We start from the raw sequence: 12,049 nt of genomic DNA on the forward strand, positions 1-12,049 counted from the left end.
CCCTGTACCTTTCTTACATACAAAGCAGTTTGAAATGCCTATCTTTTTAAGAAAAAAAGTACTTAAACTAAATATACTATACCCCACAATGCTAACATTTTAAAATGCCAGTAAACAATAGTGCGATTATGACCACAGTAATCTTTTTTACAGTCAAAGCAGTTTAAAAATCAGTATTGTTTTAGAGGGAAAACATTTGTGCAGCTTAAATTCTTACTCAGTCCCTAAATGTATCCATTACAAAATGACAGTAAACAATCAAACAGTGCAGCTATGTCTACAGTAATTTATTAGTTTACCTCTATTTCAATATCTAAAGTAAGCAGCGATAGTTTTCCCTTGACGTCTTCAAAAATCTGGTATTTTGTAGTTAAAGAGACAAAATGTGTATAGTTAAAGAGCCAGAATGTTTGTTAGAAGTTACCTGCTAGTGACACACACTGCTGACAAAATAAAGCAGTTTAAAAAATCAATAATGTTTTACAGGGAAACATCTGTGCAGCTTAAATTTTTACTAAACTTAACAGAAAACATTACACCTGTAAATTATTTTTTTTTTCCAATAGTAAATAAAATACAGTTTCAGTGGCAGATATGGAGAATAATAATCAAATTCAGTTTTTTTTTTTAAATGTCCTACAAATTGTATACAACTCCTTTGGGGTGGTAATGTGCACAAATATGGCATCTACTCATGAGCACTGACACTCCTGGTAATTTTTAGTGAAGCATTACAACTTTAAGTGGGCTAAGTGTCAGGAAAATAACTCCAAGGAGAATTTAAAGCTGTAAAGTATTTGGAGGGGTATGCCTGTGGCATAAGAACAGCAGCTGCTATTTGTTTTCCACCTGCTGGTAAAGAACAGGTAGTAGAAGAGCACAGGGCGTAAGCACTGACCTTGGTAAGAGAAGATGTGCCAAATGAAAGTTTGGCAGAAGACATGTGAGCATGGCTTTCTAAACAGAACCCAGTGAAATGATTAAAGCCCCCATGAACCCGTGACTCCTGTAAAACAGGTCCTGGTACACAAATAGGCTATCTACTGAGCAGAAGAAGGTACAACAGCATGAGAAGTGTTTGAACACAATCAGATAAAGATATGCAAATGGTACACCTTGACGTTCAGCACAGGAGCAGACAGCCACAACAGAAACTGCAGGATTAGCTTGCAAATAACTTCAGTGTCAGCCCATAACTGCTGGAGCATATCCATTCTACCTTATTTATCCATACTGAAATCAGTCAGTCAGCTGCAGTATACATGCTCATTACGGTATCATGCATGTAAAAGATCATGAGCCCCATCACCAACTGGGGCTCCATGACATTTTATTTGTATGCTTTTCCATTATATATGTAAAGACATTGTGACAGCTAGAGTTTTGAAAGCTGTAGAAGTCTTTTTGCTAAGAAGGAAAGACGTGAAAGTAGTTTAGGTTAGGTCAATCTACTTTTTATGATGAAGAAGGCAAGGACCCAGCCCTGACAGAGTTTCAGAATGGGACTTACAGATACAACTGCATTACCTAGCCAAATGATAGTGGAGAAGGATGACTTGAAAATTCATGGTGGCTAGCCATCTTGATGTTATTTTGATTTCAAATTTGGTGATGTGGAATGAAAAGGCGCCAAATGTTTCCATAAATTTGTCACAGCACAGGAAGGTTAGCTGAAGGCTTCTAACAGAAAGGCACTGGGAGAAGGTTCAAAGATGAAAGGTAGATCCTGTGCTCTAAGTGTGGATGTAAGAATGTAACTAAGAAACTTAATAGCATGGAGAGCTGGTGGTGGGAAATGGGGAAGGGATGATCAGTAGTTGTTATAACCTTGTGGGTTCTACTGAAGATTACAATTAAGGTATGTATTAGCAATAATTATGATGGAGAGGAAAGTACTCTGTGGAGAAGCAAACAGATAAACTGGTGAAAGGCCAAACAGGGTGAAAGTAGAAGACATCCGGATGAGACAAGAAAAGTAAAGTAAGAGAAAGCAGCCTTGGGGACAAAAAATTATCTTCAAAAAGGTAAATCAGATTAGATCTTACTGGCACTGGGGAAATGGACAGATGGCAAGCATTTCAATTAAGACACAAAGTAAGAATCCACTCTTCTGAGCTTACAGGCTGAGGGGAAGAGATACGCACATAGAATAACAGAGTTACTCCTAGTATATATGGAAAAGTTTTATAAGGATCTCTGCAGGACATATCTACTAGGTGAAGATGTGAGGGAAATGAAGTACAGGATTATTTCCCAAGAGGTTAGGGAAACTATTACTAACATGAAAAGTATCACAGTGCAAGCAATTTTCATAAATGTCTCCTGGCACAGTTGAGTCCTTTTTGATGGCAGCAAGACAATACAGAAAGCTAGGTTACCAAACTCCACAAGGAAGGCTACTGTACAGACCCTGCTGAAGCCAAATAAGGAATCTAAATCCCCATCTAATTATCATCCAACATGACTTGCATCAGTAGATGCCAAGTTGTATACAACAGCTATTGTGACAAAACTCCACTTAGGAGGGAGTATTGTCATTAATGAGGATCAAGTAAAGTTCCTACAAAACTCTTCAGGGTGGGAGGGGTTCACTTACAGGTATTATAAGATACACTTACAGCAAAGTAACCTCAGCCCTCACTTACCATTTTCTGGGCCAGGAAAAGGCATTCCATAGGGTGTTACAGAATTATCCATGTCAAGTATTGGAGTTAAGGACACTAAAGTGTACAAAAATTAATAATAATAATCAAGAAATAAAGGTATGATGGCACCAGTAATGATCAGCTGGGTGGGAGGTTGTAGGCCTTTAGTCTGTAGAAATACAACTGAGGCAATGAAAACCACCATTTTCTTTTTTCATTTGTGTTTGTACTAGCAACTCAGCCATTTACTATGGCTGTCAGGGAATACAGTTATGTTTCATGGGTTAAAACATAAAGGTTACATGTGGACAACTGATGACTGGCTTTGTAATGTGCTCAGGTAACTCAGTTTCAGCTACTGGGAAGAACTTAATGCTGTTCTTCCTCTTATGAGAAGTAAAGATAAAGCTGACTTTATGGGACTGTGTAGGTATGCAGTTAAACAGACAGAGCTGTAGTTGAAAAACACTTTCAGTACCTTCAGATTCAGTGCATCATGGTGACTTAGACAAATGATCTACAACAACGGCTCTGCTTTGCTTAAGGAATATTTGATGCATTTGAGAGACAGAAAGCTGTGAATAAATGTAGCAAATCAAAGGGATTGCAGTGCTAAATATGTTTCTCCACAAAAATGCTGAATGTTACTAGTCAATGCATTCCTTTCTTAACAGATATTATGAAGTCTGTGTGCAATGGCAAGAGACTATGGGTGGCATATGGGGCCACAGTCAGCGTCTAGTTGGAGGAGACCTAGATATCTTCAATCTGTACCTAAACGGGCACACTGGGATATGAAGTCAGGATACATGAAGAACTTAAACTGTAAAATCCAGATGGTGGGACCTAGAGAATAAAGAAGGAAAGGATGATCACTTACTATGCAAATCAGAGAAAAGGATACCTGGCAGGAAAAGCTGCATCATCTACTGCTGTGGTAGGAGTGTATCATTACTGATGGGAAATGCAGCAGATGCAGTCAGCAGAATCCCCCTTTGGTGTAGCTCAAGACTGAAAAAATGGCAAGAGTTAAAATGGATGGGGGAATATATGGAGGAATAGCTCTACTGACACATTATACTAGGGAGTGAGACACAGCTGACAATTTCTCAATGCTTTTGATTAGGAATAAAATCATGAAGGGACCAAAACTAGAACCTAACATACAGTCTTAAACCATTGACAATCAGTGAAAAATAGACGGCACAGGAGTAATACATTGGTAACAAGAATACTTTGAGAAAAAAAAGAAAAAAAAAGAAAAAAAATATCTCTTGTTTTTCCTGCTTTACTAGTTTAGTCCAGTTTCAGAGTTGCTGATTCCTGGGCTTTGGTTGTAGTTCCTGTGTACTGTTTCCTTGCCTTATTTGGGGGAGAGGAAGTTACCTTGCTTACCAGTGGGAGTGGGAAGCACTGAGCTGCCTTTTGTCCAGTTTTGAGAGGTTTCAGCCAGTAACTAGTAGTTTATTGGTCGTTTTGGGCCAGTTTCTAGCTTTTTCCAGCCCCCTGGTATAAAATGTGGTAAACGCGCGTTTTTCAGCTTGTACCTACTCAGCACAGACTCCACGTGGGCCAGCAGAGTAATCCAGGCTGCAGAGAGCTGAATAAGCGACTTTTCTTGATACTAAGTATAATTTTTGTTGCTTTCCACATCTGAATACCTAGCGACTGTATTTCGCCTGCCTTTCTGTTACATTGAAGCTGTTTTTACTGCATTTAACTTAATATTGCACTTGGAATCCTTGTTTGCTACTATTTGACTGTATTTGTAGCAAATTCTTCTGTGTAAGCTGTAGTAGCTGATTCATAGCATTTATAAGTGTTCACTGTACCTGTTTCTGCCTGTTTTGTGAAAAAAAAAAAAAAAGAAAAAAAAATATCTCTTGTTTTTCCTGCTTTACTAGTTTAGTCCAGTTTCAGAGTTGCTGATTCCTGGGCTTTGGTTGTAGTTCCTGTGTACTGTTTCCTTGCCTTATTTGGGGAGAGGAAGTTACCTTGCTTACCAGTGAGAGTGGGAAGCACTGAGCTGCCTTGTGTCCAGTTTTATGAGGTTTCAGCCAGTAACTAGTAGTTTATTGGTCGTTTTGGGCCAGTTTCTAGCTTTTCCAGCCCCTGGTATAAAAGCGTAAACGCAGCGTTTTCAGCTTGTACCTACTCAGCACAGACTCCACGTGGGCCAGCAGAGTAATCCAGGCTGCAGAGAGCTGAATAAGCGACTTTTCTTGATACTAAGTATATTTTTTGTTGCTTTCCACATCTGAATACCTAGCGACTGTATTTCGCCTGCCTTTCTGTTACATTGAAGCTGTTTTTACTGCATTTAACTTAATATTGCACTTGGAATCCTTGTTTGTTACTATTGACTGTATTTGTAGCAAATTCTTCTGTGTAAGCTGTAGTAGCTGATTCATAGCATTTATAAGTGTTTACTGTACCTGTTTCTGCCTGTTTTGTGAAAAAAAGAAAAAAAAGAAAAAATATCTCTTGTTTTCCTGCTTTACTAGTTTAGTCCAGTTTCAGAGTTGCTGATTCCTGGGCTTTGGTTGTAGTTCCTGTGTACTGTTTCCTTGCCTTATTTGGGGGAGAGGAAGTTACCTTGCTTACCAGTGGGAGTGGGAAGCACTGAGCTGCCTTTTGTCCAGTTTTGTGAGGTTTCAGCCAGTAACTAGTAGTTTATTGGTTGTTTTGGGCCAGTTTCTAGCTTTTTCCAGCCCCCTGGTATAAAATGCGTAGGCAGCGTTAGCTTGATTAGTGAGCTGCCACTGTTGCACACTAGGGCAGCGCCGGTTAAGCAGGTTTAAACTATTCGGGCTACCTAAAGTCCACTCTTCAAATTTTCCCTTAAAACTACCTTCCTCGAACTATACTACTGATCAAATCAGAGTATCCTATAACTAAAAAGACCATCTCTACTTGACTCCAAGTAGACTATTCTCTATCTGTTAAACCTAGCACTTGCTCCTACAGTACTTATTACCTTGATACGGCACTCTTGTCATAGATAGTACCCCAAAAAGGCAACCCCCCATTTCTCGGTCACCCACGTCCCCGGAATCTTTTTTAAAGTTTTTGTCTATCCTTCTAGCATGTCGAGGGATCAGTTGCTAGTGTCCTCTCCTGCTCAGCTGGTGAACCTGGGAATATTGAGGCAATGTTACAATTGCCTCATGTACACAGACAACCCTCTCCTCCTCCCACAAAACACAAATACATGCGAGAGATGCAACTATACGGCCAAACTGGAGGCTGAGCTCTCTCAACATAGGACTGGCAAGACCAGTCAGGAGGAGAAGGTTACCACACACACTATAGACCCAGTCTCACATAGTACCATTACAACCTCAAATCATACACATAAACACACAAAGACATACTCGAGGCTCTGATCAAAAATCTACCAAAACAGCAGAGGCCACCAAAGCAGACACCCAAACAACCACCACCTCAGAACACAACACCTGCAACACATAGACCTCACAGTCAGAGTGTCAAACAGTCACAGCCCTTAAGGCCAAACACAATGCCAGACACACTAGTCATTGGTGACTCCATAGTCAGACACACTGGCGTCCGCTCACCAGACTGAGTAAGGAGAAGGTCACAGTAAGCTGCCTGTCAGGCGCTAGAATCCGCCACATAACACAAGCACTCAGGTCTCTCAACAGCAGGTACAAATATGACTCAGTCATTGTCCACGCTGGTGTAAACGACCTGAGATGTACCTCCTTGGACTACATGAAAAGAGACATTGAGGAGCTCTCTGATTATGTAGCCCAGGCAGGTATGACCCTGACCTTGAGCAGTATCCTACCTTCACCAAGAATGATGCCACAATACAGAGATAAGATGATCAGCTTTAACAATTGGCTTAAACACTGGTGTCATTCAAAGGGGATCCAGTATCTGTCTGCCTGGGATGACATGCTGGACAAGCCACGCTGCCGCAAGGGACGGCTTGCACCTGTCACCCTGGGATTCGGATATTGGCAAAGGCTCTTGCCACCCCATAGTGCCTTTTAGGCAAGGCTCAAATTCTAAACCTACCACCCTAGAACACAAAAAGGAAAAAACGAAGGGTAATGCTGCTCAATGCCAGAAGTCTAAATCTCAAAATGCACGCACTCAAGGCCCTTCTCAGTATGGAGAACATCGATGTCTGTGCTGTGACAGAAACCTGGTTCAAGGCTCCTGAGAGCACCCCAGCGCTATCAGGTTTTACCTCATATCATGCGTTCCGGCCCCAAAATCCGGACAATACCAAGAAAGGAGGGGGGGTATCCATATTCGTCAAGGACACCCACACCTCAAGACTGGTGGCAACGCACGATGCATCGGAGACCATCCAGGTGCAATTAACCATAGGCAAGACTGCTCTGCAAATTGTAGCATGTTACAGGCCACCCTCACAAACTCAGGAACCTCACATGGCCTTCCTGAAAACACTAGAGGGATAAATGTATCACCAAACACCATCATACTAGGTGACTTCAATTACCCTAATATAGACTGGGAACACTACTCAAGCCCAAACACCCTAGCCCAAAAGTTCCTGGAATTCATAAACTCAAATGCCATGGAACAACTAGTCACCATCCCCACAAGAGGAGATAACATACTTGATCTCATCATCACGAACATGGGAACCCACATTCCCATACTCGAAGTATACAGCTCACTGGTGAGATCAGATCACAAACTAATCTCGCTGGAGGTCCTCATCCCACCCCACCTGAAATAAAAAGACCACAGTAAAGAACTTCTCAAAAGCCGACTTCACACTTCTAAAGACTAGTGTGGTCTCCTTTAAGGCCCCGGCCATGGAAAACAATACTCAAGCCGCTGAATCACTTACAAATGCCTTCTACCAGCACCTGCAGGACTGCATGGATAAGGCAATCCCAAGCAAAACAAAGACTCTTTGTACCAAAGGCAAGCGTCCAGTCTGGTGGACCCCAGCCATAAACAAACTCTACAACAAAAGGAGGAAGCTACTACAAGATAGAGCAAAATCCTTAAAAGGTAAGACACCCTTGATCACTATAAGTAAAAACTAAGAGCTCTCATAAAATCATCCAAAGCAAATTTCGAGAGAAAAATAGCTAAAGACTCAAAGACAATCATAAGGCCTTCTTTAGCTATGTTAGAAACCTAGGAGGAAACTCCCAGATATGCTCAGAACTAGTTCAAAATGATGTGAAGATTACTGATCCTACAGACATTGCCAACATACTGGCTGACAGGTTCAGTGCAAACTTCTCCCCTCCCCAAAAGGAGAGATATCTATACCAAGCAGTGCAGCCCCCAAACATCTCCAGCCCAAGTGAAAACTGCTCTCTCCAAAGCAAAAAACATAGCATCCATGGGACCTGATGGTGTCCCCGGCTGTGTGCTCCACGAACTCAATGAGGAATTAAACCCACAGCTAGGACAATTGTTTAATCAAAGTCTTACCTCTGGATACGTACCCAGGGAGTGGCGCACTGCAACTGTGGTCCCACTTCACAAAGGCGGTGCCTCCACAGACCCTGGAAATTACCGGCCCATTAGCTTGACAAGCCTTATCTGCAAAGCCATGGAGAGGATCATAATGGACCTCATAAATAAAGACATAGGGAATTTGCAGACTTTGGATCCAACCCAGTTTGGCTTTGTCAAAGGCAGATCATGCCTTTTAAACTTGGTTGACTTTTTCGAAACAGTCACCAAAGCCATTGATGAGGGAAAGGCAGTCCATACAGCCTACCTCGATCTGGCTAAGGCCTTGATACAATACCCCACTCGGGTATCATTGAAAAACTCATCAGCTTAAATGTTAACCCATACATCACAAGATGGGTTGCAAACTGGCTGAGTGACAGAACCCACAGGGTCAGAGTTGCTGGCGCCATGTCAGACTCAAAGCCTGTCACAAGTGGTGTCCCACAGGGCTCAGTCCTGGGCCCACTCTTGTTTGGCATCTACTTTTCCAGTACAAGCAAACACAGGAGGGTTATGGCTGACAAAGTTTGCAGATGACTGCAAACTGGGCCATAGTAGAAAACACATCTGACACAGATATCCTTCAGAAGGGTCTCACAGAAGCGGATAACTGGTGCCAGAGCCACGGCCTAAAGTTAAATGCCAAAAATGCATAGTCATACCCTTCGGGAAAAACAAGGTTACCCCTAGCTACCAAATAGGTGGCAATCCACTGAGCACAGAAGAAGTTATCAGGGACCTGGGGACCCAGGTTGATAGTAGTCTGTCATTCGACACCCATGTAGCTAAAGTAGTTAGTAAGACCTTCTACATTGCCCACCTTATCATGAAGGGATTCTCATCTAGATCAAGGGAGGTCATAGTCTCCCTTTACTCATCACTCATCAGACCAATGATTGAGTACAATGCCCCATTCGGAATGTATCTGACCCGACACTTGCAGCAGCTGGAGAGGCCACAAAGTTCCTCACCAAAAGGATAAAGGGTCTCAAAAATCTGTCCTATGCTGCCCGACTGAAAGAACTCCAGCTCTATTCAGTCGCACGCTTGCTCAGAGGTGACCTTTGCCTAACATACAAGGCCATGTCAAACCCAGATTTGATGAATATGCTTCACCTCAAAAAATCTAGATCCATCAGAGCCACAAGGGCGGGAGACTTAAACCTCGACACGGCTATTAATAGGACGTGCTGGAGGGATAGATTCATCACCCAAAGACTCCCTATGCTGTGGAACAAAATCCCGGTACATGTGAGGCAGAGCACCTCGCTGGCCTTGTTCAAGAGAAATCTTGACCAATGGATGGGAGATCGCAGATATACCCCAGGGATTACCTCAGTGTCACTGCTTGACAGAGGCACAGCAAAATAATGGGTATAGTTCCCCATACTAAAGGGGTGGCGTAAGCCACAAAACGATGGGCTAGGCTTGTAAATGCCCTCGGGCAGATAGCCTAGTATGAACCTATGAACCTATGAACTAGTTAGTAATTTGGCAGCAGAGTTCTGCACTAGCTGTAGGTGGCCAAATTTAGTGCTAGAAAAAGGACCAAAGTAAAGGGAGTTCCAGTAATCCAACCACGAGACCAAAGCATGAACCATTACTGAAAGATTTGCTTGAGATAAAAAAACGTTTTATCCAAGACATGTTGTATAAATGTAAACATGATAATTTAATAACAGTTGCCACTTGGTCCTATACTGTCAGCTTGTAACATAAGAATACACCAAGCTTATGCACTTTTTCAACAAACTTAAGCTTAAGCCCCGCATAAAGAATATAATTTGGAAGTGAAGGAGCAGACGAGTACTTCAGTGTAGCATGAACAGTCATGGTCTTAGTCTTGGAAGCAGTCATTTTCAACTAGCTACAAAAAAGCCATGCGTGCATGGTAATAAGATGGTTCTAAATAAAGTACAGGTATCTATCCTGAGAGAAAGAGCAGCAGAATAGAGTATCAGATGTGCAACTATGATAAGCAAATCCCCACTCCCTAATAAGATCTCTGAATGGAAGCAGATAAACTGTGAATAACTAAGATTGAGCCTATGGAAATCCACAATCCAAAGGGTGTAGTAAAGATTTGCTCCAAGCCTGAACACACCCTTTGGGAATGGCCTGGGAGATATGATGCAAACCAGGCTAAGGGCATACACAACAGGCTACATTAAGGCTTTAAAAGCCCAACCAAAAAGCCATGATCAACAGCATTAAAAGCAGCCAAGAGATCCAGCTAGGCAAAAGCACTGGCAATGGTCTCTGTCCATTAGATCATTTGCCACTTGAATGAGGACAATTTCTATATTATGATGAGAGTAAAAGACGCACTGAAACAGGGTCATGAGCTCATTATCTATAAGACAGCTTAAAAGATGCTTAAAAACAAAGATCTCAATACCTTACCTAAAAATGGAAGGTTATAGACTCGGAAAAAATTATCCAGCATATTATGATCTAATATATATATATATATATATATATATATATATATATTCATTCCATACAGTTGACGGAAAAAAAACTTGTCACAATGACATATCCAGTATCTAACAAATCAACGAACCTGTGACATCAAGACTACAAATAAGGAATCTCATGGGACATGGATCCAAGTTACAATCTGTCTTTGATATTTCTAGAAGACCTTAGTGATGTATCTGTGAGTATTAAACACTTCAAGGAGTAACAGGAACACCAAATGTCATCACTGCAATACCCGCAGGATCTGGTGGGGGCAGGACAGGTCTGTCAGCAGAAACCCTGATTCATCAGTATGCTTCTTTGGACTGCCCTTTTTATCTCAGTAACATGGTATCAGTGAAAGTGGTAATGATGTGCCTAGTGTGTGCGGCTCAACAATATTGCAGACTTTTTCAGAAATGAAAAAAACATAACATCAACTCCTTGGATAGGTTTGACTATTAGTAACATACTTATTTGTGAGAGTGATAAAATTCACATAAGCAAAGCTGACTGACCTGCCCAAAGTCTATGCAACCTCGGTTCTATCAGGTAAGCAGATGCACAGGACAAAGGCTCCTCCCAGGGGATGCTGCCACTCACACAATACAAAGGTAGAGTTTTAAGTAGTACATTTCAATTATGCAGGTTTTCACTTAAAACTGCTGTCAGTTCCACAAACCATATCCATTAGTAAAGGTAGTAAGTGCATTCCAGCTCATTGAATTAAAATAAAAAACAGACCATATACAAGTACAGCATGCATGTGGAATGTTGGCTGCTGTTTTGTTGCAAAATCAAAAGTTATGCAGTGTCCTAGTAAAGTTTTATGTCATTCATAATAAGGTTTCACAACCTTTATTTTTTAATCGCTGCTCCTTTGAAGGCTGTGTGTATATGCACAGGACTGTGTCTCATTACATCAACTTACCGGTCAGAATCTCTGTTGGTATCATCTTTAAAAAATAATTTTGCTGCCTTTCATCCACTGTGCAACCAAAAGCTTGATAACTATAAAGTATGAGGGACTATATCAGGTGGAACCATGCAGTGCTGTTTGGTTGCTATATGTACCATTACATAGTTTTATGAATCAGCTGGATGAATGACAGCTCAGAAATATAAAGACACTGTTATATCCATTACATGTTACTGGGAATATTACTGTTGGGGGGTTGTACACTGCAGTACTTAAAACATACTTAAAACTGTCGAGTGCATTTTTTAAGTGATGCTTTTAAAGATGTTTAGTGCAGTATGGGTAACGGGTTACAATTACTCTATTAAAACTAGCTCCATTGAATTTTGAATTTTTCTACAGGGTTGTTTGACTGAGGTTATTTTTATTTTTTGCCCGCTGGCTCTCAAGCTGAAAGTAGTCCACCTTTTGAGACCCTCGAGTCATTTGAGTTTTGAGAACCCTAGTAAATGGGAGAAAAAAGGGAATAACGCATACCCATTTCTGC

At 41.4% G+C, this 12,049-nt stretch overlaps 1 protein-coding gene across 8 annotated transcripts in view; it reads right to left on the reverse strand.

Moving 5' to 3' along the window:
• The window catches only part of DOCK6 (dedicator of cytokinesis 6), a 2,991,519-nt gene that overhangs the window by 1,720,851 nt on the left and 1,258,619 nt on the right, over positions 1-12,049 (reverse strand). The gene's annotated exons all lie outside the window — the stretch shown is intronic.

This window comes from Protopterus annectens, chromosome 9.part0 (genome assembly GCF_019279795.1).
Source record: "Protopterus annectens isolate FY-2018-M chromosome 9.part0, PAN1.0, whole genome shotgun sequence".
NCBI classification, from domain to species: domain Eukaryota; kingdom Metazoa; phylum Chordata; order Ceratodontiformes; family Protopteridae; genus Protopterus; species Protopterus annectens.